The sequence below is a fragment of the Lepeophtheirus salmonis genome, chromosome 14 (genome assembly GCF_016086655.4).
Source record: "Lepeophtheirus salmonis chromosome 14, UVic_Lsal_1.4, whole genome shotgun sequence".
NCBI classification, from domain to species: domain Eukaryota; kingdom Metazoa; phylum Arthropoda; class Copepoda; order Siphonostomatoida; family Caligidae; genus Lepeophtheirus; species Lepeophtheirus salmonis.
The window spans coordinates 32963613-32974787 of record NC_052144.2 but is presented as its reverse complement, the minus strand read 5'-3'; the positions used below and the strand labels follow the sequence as shown (position 1 = coordinate 32974787).

General features: G+C 28.2%; 1 pseudogene; it reads left to right on the top strand.

Annotated features, from left to right (window-relative positions):
- Positions 1 to 532: 532 nt before the first annotated feature.
- Positions 533 to 2815, top strand: LOC121128854 (NADH-quinone oxidoreductase subunit B-like; annotated as a pseudogene).
- Positions 2816 to 11175: the final 8360 nt, after the last annotated feature.

Sequence of the window (11175 nt, the reverse complement as noted above, 5' to 3'; positions counted from 1 at the left end):
GAAGATTTCTCAACAGTCCTTTTTTATCGAAAATAAAAACAGCTTCGTTCATTAATGTTACAATAGAATATTTATAATTTTGATTATTGTAAATAAAATCAATTTTCTTCAAGTTATTCAATAAAAACTGCCTTAATGGGGAAAATTAATTTTTGAAGGACTTTTTGCAATTATGTAGTCAGTTTTTAATTATATTGCTAAAAATTATAATATATAAATTGCTTGTTATTTTATGACCAGTTGGTATATTTTATACAAGTACTACTACATTTTCCGTAGGTTCTTCTTATTTAATAATTTTTGTTTTGACTGTTACTGAATTAAGACTCTTGTCTGTTATATGACTTAGGAAGGATAAATTGTATGAAGATAGGGATTGTAGCAGGATTTTCCTTTAAAACAGTGGTTCTTAACTTCATTGGAGGTAGTAAACCCTGCAAGCTTCATCAGTGCATTTACCGAAACCCTTCGTGATTGAAAAATGAAACATAATTTCTTCAAAGTATAGTTTTATATTTTATTAGTGCACAGAATGTGGTATGCATCAGTTGCAGCCAAAAACGTGTTCAATGAACAAAGCCAACAAAACGAGTCCTGTGTTTTTGTATTTCCCATCTCTATGCAGTTTTAGGAAGTTTTATTTAATTCAGTTTTGCCTATGCTAGACTCGAATTACTCTCCTTGGAAGTCCAAATTATACAATGAGGACATTGACTCCCATCAAATTCCTTTATAAAAGTAGATCCATATAGTACCTATTCACCAGGACACTCGCACTGAAATCAGGTCGCCCCATTGGATACGTCAGTGGATGCGAGGATCATTCAGAATCCCTGAGAGTGTCTCACCGAACCCCTGACGCTCTATCGAACCCAAGTTAAGAACAACTGCTTTAATAGATAACAATATATTACACTTTCAATTCTTATATGAAGGCCTATCTCCCATCTAAATTCAGTTTCATATTCTTTAAATGTTATTTTGTAAAGGGCAGATCATTTACTCTTTATGTGGGTATACATTAGATATTTGTAGCTCTATATTTTTTAGAATTTGGTAATTAATTTTACCTTCTCCCCCTACTGTTGCAATTGATGGGATACTCCTAGAAAGTTATATTTTAAACATTAGTCTCCCAGAAAGAAATTTATTTAATGCTTTAGTAATCATTGATCTTAGGTACCAAAAATTGAGGAACCTGTTCGATCTTACCAACTAAATTTCCAAATTTTTCCATAATTTCTTTTAATATACCCAGGTTTGGTTACTAATCTCTTTTTGATTATGACTTCAATTGGATCTTGAATTTCCCATAATTTATTAAGGCCTCATATATCATAGAAAATATTATTAAATTATAATTAATTATTTTTATTTTTATTCAAGCTCTACCAAAATGTAATGGAGAATTCATCCTTCAAAAATAATTGTTCACAATACGACGATCAATTAACAAAAAGTAACAACAGTTAGAAAATGTGGTAAAGATATTCTAAAAACGTGAACTATTATATAAGGTGTTTGCACAAAATCAGAATCTTTGGAAGGTTTTAAAGGTATATTTCATGTTTTAAGACTTGCAAAAACAATAATAAACGTGATTTTAGACAAAGAATATGTAATGACAAGAATTTTTTGTTCAAAAGGTATATTATTAATGAGCTTTTTATGTATATGTTAAAATAATAATTCACAAAAATTATTTTATCCTGGGCCCCTGCATATAGAAGTCCATAGACCTAGGTTATTCTATACGATGATCCTCACCTCCTTTTATATTGGTTCACCATTTGAAATAATAAAATAAGATCTTTTTTTTTTTTTTTTTTGTAAGATTGTAAGTAAATAAGTATGCAAAATTGGCAGTACTGAGCCATTCCGATACTGGTTCTGATGCATTGGGGCACCCCTAGTTTAAAGAATTCTATTTTTGATTTAAAAAAATGGATAGATTAGTTGTAATTTTGAGTTTTTCCCCTAACATAACATACATTTCTTATCACAAGAAAATATATGATAAGTCTCACTCTCAATGAAGCTATATTCAACAATTAATTGATCGAAATATTAAAAAATAAAACAATTTTAAACAAAATTAGTCAATGTAGTAATTAATCGTAAGAAATTATTTTAATAGAGTACGTTACTACGAAGATAAATATCTAGTTTAAACTCTGTGAGGAGGTGCCCCACGTAGTCCTTTTCCATAAAGGACAAATCCTTCCCTGATAGAGATGCCATGCCACAAATAGAAAAGGATATTTTTTGGCAATATACTCCATTCATTGTGGATAAGAAAACAAGGCGAATTATGTCGCTCTTTTCATTGGGCCTCTAACCTTTGGTATCGTATACCTTGCCGTAGAAATGATGCACATTGAAGCCCACCTTATAAGACAGATTGATAAGGTGTTGTATCTTGCGCCTCTCCTCGTCAGGCCAACGTTATTCTTTTGTCAAAAACTTTTAACAATAAAACGCTTCCCGCGTTTCATAAAGAATATACTCAAATGTTTGAATCAAGTTTGGTTATCTTTATAGGCTGTTGTGACAATATACTTATATTTAGTTGTTCTTCGATGTAATCAGAATGCCTCTGTCAGTATTTAGGTTTCGGGATGTCCATCAACTGCTGAAGCACTCATGTATCCTTCAGCTATACAAGGAGATTAAGCGTATGAAGAATGCACACTCTTGGTATAGGATGCAAAAAAATGTTTTGATTGCCAATCTAACAAATTATAGAAAAGTTATAAATAATAACCTACATTCAGGGAATGGTCATAAAGATATGGATGGATTAATTGAGACTTAACGTTTTTAGAAACACTTTTTGTGAACCATTTTAATAATATTGAATATTAATTGGTTAAATAATATTAACTTTATCTCAATGATAAAGAAAAGCTAAAGTGTTTAGTTTAGTAATCAAACTTCTATTTAATAAAATGATCTATTTACATTCATACAGAATGTCTTCAATCAATTTTGGAATAAAAAATAATAGAATTGACAAAAATTTTATAAGAACTTTAAACTCTTTTCATGTAGCTTTTATATTTAATTTTTAATATAGGAAGAGAGCTATAAATATAATGACTTATAAAAAGACTATTTCAAAAGATCCCTGCCTTTCTCTAAAATAAAAATAGGTTCTTAAACTGAACAAAAAAAAAAAAAAAAAAAAAAAGAAGTCATAAAAGTTCAAGAGTCCTTTTTTTGGTTATATGAAAGTGAAGCTCTATAATTTAAATAGTAAATATTGTTTTTAAATTGTTCATTTTGACAAAAATACATATTATATTGAAATAATTTATGAATATACATCCATAACTATAATGAATATTGAACTTGTTATTCATTCAGTTATATTGAATACAAAATGAATTTATGTACATCCATATATATATATATTTCTTGAAAGAAAAATTAATAACGCTACAATAAATCAAATTTTTATTTTTCACTAAACAATGTCAAACATACACATCATGTCATTTATAAATAAACTCTTACCAAGCAGACATATTTATATATTTTAAGTATCAGCTTTTAAATGGGTGTTTCTTGAACTCGACTGATATAATTATTAGCGTACATTTTCAAGGGAATTATATTGACATAGAAAATTAGTTGTTTTAAATGATTTTAAATAAATAACTTAATAGTTAAAAAAATAACGATTGCGTTGTTCACTTTTCATAATTTTACATGTTTTTTGTTAATCAATAAATCATAAATAATATATTTTAACCATATAAACACATACTTGTTATTTATTTGAATACATATTTTGTATAATGTCTTGTTATATTAAATGAAGAACTGGAATTATTTTCAAACTAATGCTACTTTTTTATCTTTTGATCCAATTCATTTTACTTTCCTGTATGATATTTTGACAAACCACATACTCACGAATATTACAGAAGCAAGATCATGTATAAAAAAATATTATTCTGTTATGTCAAAGGTGTATCTAGGTAATGAACCTGTGATATCTAAGGTTGGCCATTCCAGAAATTGTGAGAAGAAGGTGGGAACAATACATTAGGTACTACTGAAATTAGACCCATATTAACATCAGCTAACTGCTGTATTGTTTGGGGAGATGAGAAAATGTACAACTATAGAGAGGACGACGACCTTCAGCTTTTATAGCTCAGTGAGTGAAGAAAAAATATTCTTATGAACCTTAACATGCTGATTCTCATAGAACACGCAAGTTAGATCAATAATATTTTTTGTTAGAGATTAACTGTATATACAAAAAGCCTCTACAGTCTACACAACCCCTGAATTTATTGACTGACGAAATAACAAAATCTTTCAGATCTGACAAAAAGTCAGGTAAAGAAGGAGGACACATTTGTCATTTCTAGAATCACGTTTGTTGTTAGTTTGGCTTCGATTTTCACTAATAAACCGGTCAGGAATTCATCAGTGCGTATTTTGTTGTGCACACCACTACTAAGCCTCCTATTAAAGTCTTCTCTACCGTCCTTTAGGATAGACAGTAGCCGCAAGCTTCCTGGAGCAGGGAATGGCATGGGAAATATCTCAAGCTGAGAGTTGTGCATCAAAAAAATATGACATGACTGCCTTTTGGACTCTGTCATGAACTAAAGTGTTGATAGATGAATTGTTGAGGTATTAAAATTATTCAAGATTCAACAACTTAAGATGCTGATAAGATAATAAATCTATCATCAAATAAAGTGATGTTTCTATTTTGCTTTTCTACAGTTAATATTTTTATTTTATTATATTTATTTTAAATCACCAAAAATAGACGGAACTTCATTAAAGTTAACACCACCACAATAAATAAACACTTAACAAACATAAAATATTATCAATCGCTTGTTATTTTCCAATCACAAAAAACTGTACTTTTCTCTACCTTTTACGAATTTCTTTTGTTCTATAAAGCAGTACTCTACTTCATTTTTAGCTTTGAAAAAAAATCGATATTATTCAAGTTTAACAAATTATTTTTAATAATAACTTGGACCAAAAAAGAGGAAAAGTAGTAATTGGCAATTTATATAATGCAAATTGACAACATTATTTGAATTTAACGAATCTAGATATAAACATTTAATTTATTTTAATCATAAAATTTATTACTTGTATATAAATTAACCTTATGAACGTCAAAATATATGAGGAAAAACTCCAATTAATATGTCAAACTTCTTCAATCAGTCATTGATATCAAAAATCGATTGTATCATAATTAAAAAATATCGCTATTTTTATGGAATAAATATTCAGATGAAAATATAGATCTCCATAAATTATGTCTTTAAGATTATTAATAAAATATTTATTTCGGCGTATTTATTAGGAAAAATATATTATTTATCTTGGCACATCAAATTCAATGTGGTTGAAAACTTTTAATTTTCTGTGGGTTTTGAAAAAGAAAAATTCTATACATAAGTGTTCATATTTTTTCTTCTTCTTATAAAAAAAAATTGTTTTGCAAGATGCTGAGTTACAAAAGAAAAAAGTTACAAAAAAAAATTAAATATGATGAAATTCTTCCATTTGCATTTCATTTTAAATAAATGGAATGATTATAATAAATAAACTGTGAAGAAAATTAGAGGACTGTTTTATTTTTTAATAAATATATATATATATATATATATTACCCCCTTTTAGTGAACGGTTTTCCACGCCAAGTTTAAAAAAAGGAATCTAATCCTTTAAATCAACATTTTATTTCCAATAGTTTTTAGTATGCCCTTGAAACTTTAAATGGCGGTCTAATATACCAATGTGTATTTATTTTAGTAATGCAATGTTTAGGACTTACTCGTATATTCAGCTATTTTGTAATCGAAGTTTAGTGAATTTAATCTGTTTCAATTATTTATTTTTATCAGTGTTTTATATTTTTAGTACTTTACTATATTTAAATAACATAATTATTTTTATCATTTAACCGTCAGCATATCTTAATTACAGGTCCATTTTTTACTTAGTTTACAAAACGACTAGTGGGTTAAATATTTTATAAAAAGCGTCACTAAATGTGTGGTTAATATATTAAATTATATAGTAAAAAGTTATATAATTTTTTGTTACTAATATTTTTAATTAAATAAATTTGCAATTTATCTCAAAAAACAAAAAAATCTGCATTCAAGTGGTTAAAAAAACAAATAAATATATTGAAACATAAAATATTTAATTTTTTTAAAACAAATGACAGGAATTGAGTTTTTTTCATTTATTTCGACTTATTTTATACATTTTTAATATTTCCCTATTTGTTTCGAATTTTAAAGTAAATTCATTGCAAGTATTTTGTAACACATTCACATCCTGTTTTATTATGACAATTTTTAACAGATTTATGCTGAGGGAATTTTTAGCAAAGCCCCCCCCTCTCTCTCACATCTCACCTATGCATGCATTTGGTATATATCATTTACATTTTTATTAGGTCTTGTATCTGAAATTGCAACCCCTTTACCTTTGGACATACTTTGTATATAAACCCCTTTTCACAAGATATTTCAGATCAATACATGAGCAATTAAGACTAACTTTATGAAAGAAACATATATATCTAATGTATTTTCCTGCCAGCTGCTTTCATAAGTTTACTCTGATATAAATTTTAGCAGCGTACTTTCCATGTTATTAACTCAATTTATGGTATTTACATGGAGTTTTTATTATAAAAAAATATATGTTTACATTCAACTATGAAAAGGTATTAACGGGATTATACGAAACGTCATAGAAATATTATGTACATATATCAATGAACAAAAATATAGAATAATTTATAACAATTATGAAATGACATTGACTTTTATATACGTCCCTGTGTATTTCTAATAAAGAAACATATTATGTACTTATTATTATTTAATTGATCTAAGTTACAGTAACAATAATGAAAAGTTAACTACATTTTATAAGGAAAAATATGTTATTAGTTTTTATCCAATATCTGAAATAAAATTAAACAAATTTTCATAAATAATTTATATTTTTAAGGTGGGGAAAAATTCATTTCTGATATCCTGCACCTTTATTATTTAAGTATATCGAATCATACTATACAACTGTGTTGAGGTTTCAGTATATACTAAAAACGCTTTTTTGGAGAATATTGCGCGTCGTCCAGTTCAGTCGTGAATTATTGTGCATCGTGTATGGAAGACTCAGTTGCAAGTTTTTGATCCAGAAAATTAAAAATGTACTAATACAGGCCGATACAGTGGTTCAAACGATTTCCCCCCACTCAATTGTGTCCTTTATAGTGAACAACTCGACTTTTGAAGCTGGTGATCAAACAGAAACGGTCTTCATTGGTGAATCGAAGAGGAATCGTATTTCATGAAGACAGCACCATGCTGTACACATCATTGATGACACGCCAGATGCTCTGGGAGCTCCAATGGGATTTTTTTATGCATCCACTTTACAGTTCTAACCTGGTACCAAGGTAAACAAAATTTGGCCTCAATAGAGCATGAACAAATTTATTGTCTGAGTTTTTGCCAATAAGGACAAGGGCGTCTACGAAAAGGGTATTATGAAGTTGGATTCTCGATGCCAACAAGTTATTGAACAGAACAGAGCATACTTGGCTTAATTTTTTTGTATTGCAACACATCTATTAAACCATTGAAATAAAGCGAAAAATAACGAAATTACATGTTCCCTACCTATTATCCCATAAAATATTTTGTGACTATAGTTTGGCTATGACCGATCAAAAGAATATATTTTCTTCCACCCAAAGTGTCAATGAACTTTTTTCCCCATTAATTTCGTTTGATGGTTCGAAATCAATTCTTGATTATTTACATATTTGAAAAAATTTATATTTGATGAAAATACATAAAATAAACTTTACTAAATTATTTTAAGATCTAGGATGCATGAATATAATTGGATCTGTATAAAGTGATATCTGGACTAGTTTAAGCAATTAGTTCACGGATCTACTGGACTTTTATTAATACAAATTTTTGGAATGATGGTAAATGGCGGATATTAATAGAAGGGCGATAAATAAATAACAACTTTATTGGAATAGTTTGATCAGTCAGATCATATATATACTGAGTTTTTGAACTATTAGCATAAATAAAAAAAAAGGAAGAATAGTGAAAACTCTGATTAGAAAGTTTCAAATAGTCGTACATTTTTTCTATGACAATTAATATTCACATCACATCTGATCCTCTATTGTTCTGAATTTTAAAGTAATCAGAAATTTACTCCCTCATGAGACTTACATTTTAGAAAATAGTTATATGTACATTGTACATGTTTAATGTAACTTTTGCCAGATCCTTTAAAAATATAATTCATTTTTAAAAACTTGTATTTTTTTTTCCTTGTCGTTTTTATTGTATCGTTTCTAAAGTAAGTTATACATACATATCACATATACTCGTATATCATTATTACTATTATACATATATAACTTTTATTTTATGCCATTGTTATTCTCGTTGCCGCAGTTTCTCCAAACCCTGAGGTTGTTTCACAATTTATATATACCTATATTCCAGGAAAATATATTTATCAAAAATATATACGTAGAAGAAACATATTTCTTGACACATACATATACAATCATACAGGAAACGAAATATAAATGTGTTAATGAAATATTGCATTGGATATGAAAATGGATGCTTTTATATTTGACTTTTTCATCAAAAATATGCAAACTGATATCATTCTCGTTTTTAACGGTTTATATGTTTTTTGGAGAAAAAAAAATCCTGTGGGTGCCCCTGATTAGTTTTAATTTAAAAATTAGATTTGGCCTAAATTTGAAATAAATATGTATTTAATAGTCTGGATACATAGAGCCATTCTTCATGAAATTTCATTTGATAGGTTCTGTGGCCCATTGAAATATTTCAAGTTGCTATGCAGCTCATTATATTAAAGGATTGGACATGACGGGTTTAAGCTATCTATATATATATAGTGTTTCAGATAAATTGTCCTCAGAGAAAAAACTGATAAATTTATCAAAACTAAAGAAATAAAGATCCATAACATGACCTTCACTACTGATGGCTGCCAATGTCATAATACCAGCCAGATCTTTGCTTTTGAAGACAGCATGGATTTTGGCAGATCTACGTATCATTTTGGCATCGATCTACATACAGTGAAAAGTTTTTAATCAGAAAAGAAAGGATTCACTGGATTTTAGTTGCTCTTCATTGTACCAGTGGGAAGATTAAAATGCTTTAAGGCGATAAAAGGTAAGGGCAAAATCACCAGAAGTTGCTTCATTTCCTTTCTTACCTGGCTATTTTTTGCCAACTTACTCAGTGGAGATCGTGGGAATCCTGTTATCGATCATTCCAGCCTTTCTAAGAATAGTGGGGTGTGTTTCTTATTTTTTCATTGGCGGTGGCATTGCCAGATTGATTAAATCTGTTTATAATACGATGAAAAGTTCTATTGTTGAAATTTAAGAGCTTTGCAATGTTCTTTGGTTCATGGCCTGCGTGGAAGGAAGTAGTAAATTATCCTATGCTCTGTTCCAAATTTATTAATTGTTTACAAAAAAAATATTATGCTAAGAAATGTAGACAAAATGTTTCAAAACCTACAACATCTGTTAGTTTTTTATTTCAGTCATAATAAAAAATTTTAAATGGTAATTTAATATAGAGACAATTTATCTGAAATGCACTATATACTAATAACTTTGAATGTAAACCTTTAAACCCACAACAATAAGCTATTTAGCGTTATTATTGTTGTTTTTCAAAATGTTTCAAAAGATGAAATTTTATAACATTGTAGCTATTCAGAAGGTGATACAGTTGAAATATAAGATATTGCATGACTTGGGATTTTAGACCCATTAATTTACGAAAATGAGCAAAAAAAAAAAAAAAACCTAAATTTGGAAAAATTAACACCCAAAAGATCAAAATTGAACAATTTGTATATCAAGAAAAATTCTGTTTTATAAGAATAATTTAAAATAATTAGTTTTCTTTCATATTTATCATAATTTTGCTATATTTTATTGACAAATCAAGATTTAAGAAATATTTTCTTCCGTTAATTTTTACCGTCTATCACTATCGGTAGTTGTAACCATACTGTAAATCATCCAAAATGGTAAAAGAAGGAAATTTAAAGTTGCCGAGATCTTCAAGCTACTTATTAGATGGAGGCATCTCATCATCACCACCACCATGGATATTACGTCCAATCTTTTGCATAAATGGAGGATCAATAAGGAGCAAATATATTTATCGTTTGTTGCAAAATTCAATGGGGATTATTCAATATTCTATTTTGCACCAAATTTATCCCTCTTATCCTTGGATGTTGTCGGAATCTGGCTCCCTCACATATCCGATCATGTAATTATAACAATGATTTCATCATAAACACATTTTACCACCAAAAAGAGAGCCTACTGAAGGAGGGTTTTAAAAAGTATATTTTCCCTCGAAAAATATTATCAGATAATCATCAAAACCTGTTTTGTAATCTAATTATAATGCAAACTTTCTATATTTATTTCATACCAGTTTAGAAAAAGAGCCCTTTATCATACAAAAAAGTAGAAACACCATGAAAGTGTTGAAAATTGCAGCATTTACTGTTCTGAGTTCGCGATGTCAGCATGTTATTCTAAAAAGTAGTTTTTTTATGTTTTTATTCCATGAGAGTCGTATTTCACATTTTTTTAACCTGTAAATCTTGCTTTAGTATCGAATTACATTTGCTTAATAAGGTCTTTTATTCCCTATAATTCTAGAGCTTCGACAACAGCAGTTTCCTTATAGATGCATATTTTTTTAAATATACCATTTTTAAAAGATACATTGAAATTGAATATTTTTCAATAATATGAGCTATGATACTCTCATTACTATGTATTATTAATGAGTTATAAGATTTTAAAGAATAGTGTTGTTTTTCATCATATATCAGCCTAAAAATGGAAATAAATCAAGTTCAGAACAAGGATACATAATCAATAGACAGACTTTTTAATCGTAAAAATCAATTTACCTAAGTTTTATTATTCTTACTTTTAATAAGGGATTGCTTCAAGGGTAAAAAATAACGTCGAAGTATAATAGTCCATAATTACTATAATCCCGGATATTTAAGAATTAAGATGAGGGAGAGATTCCTTTTTAAGCT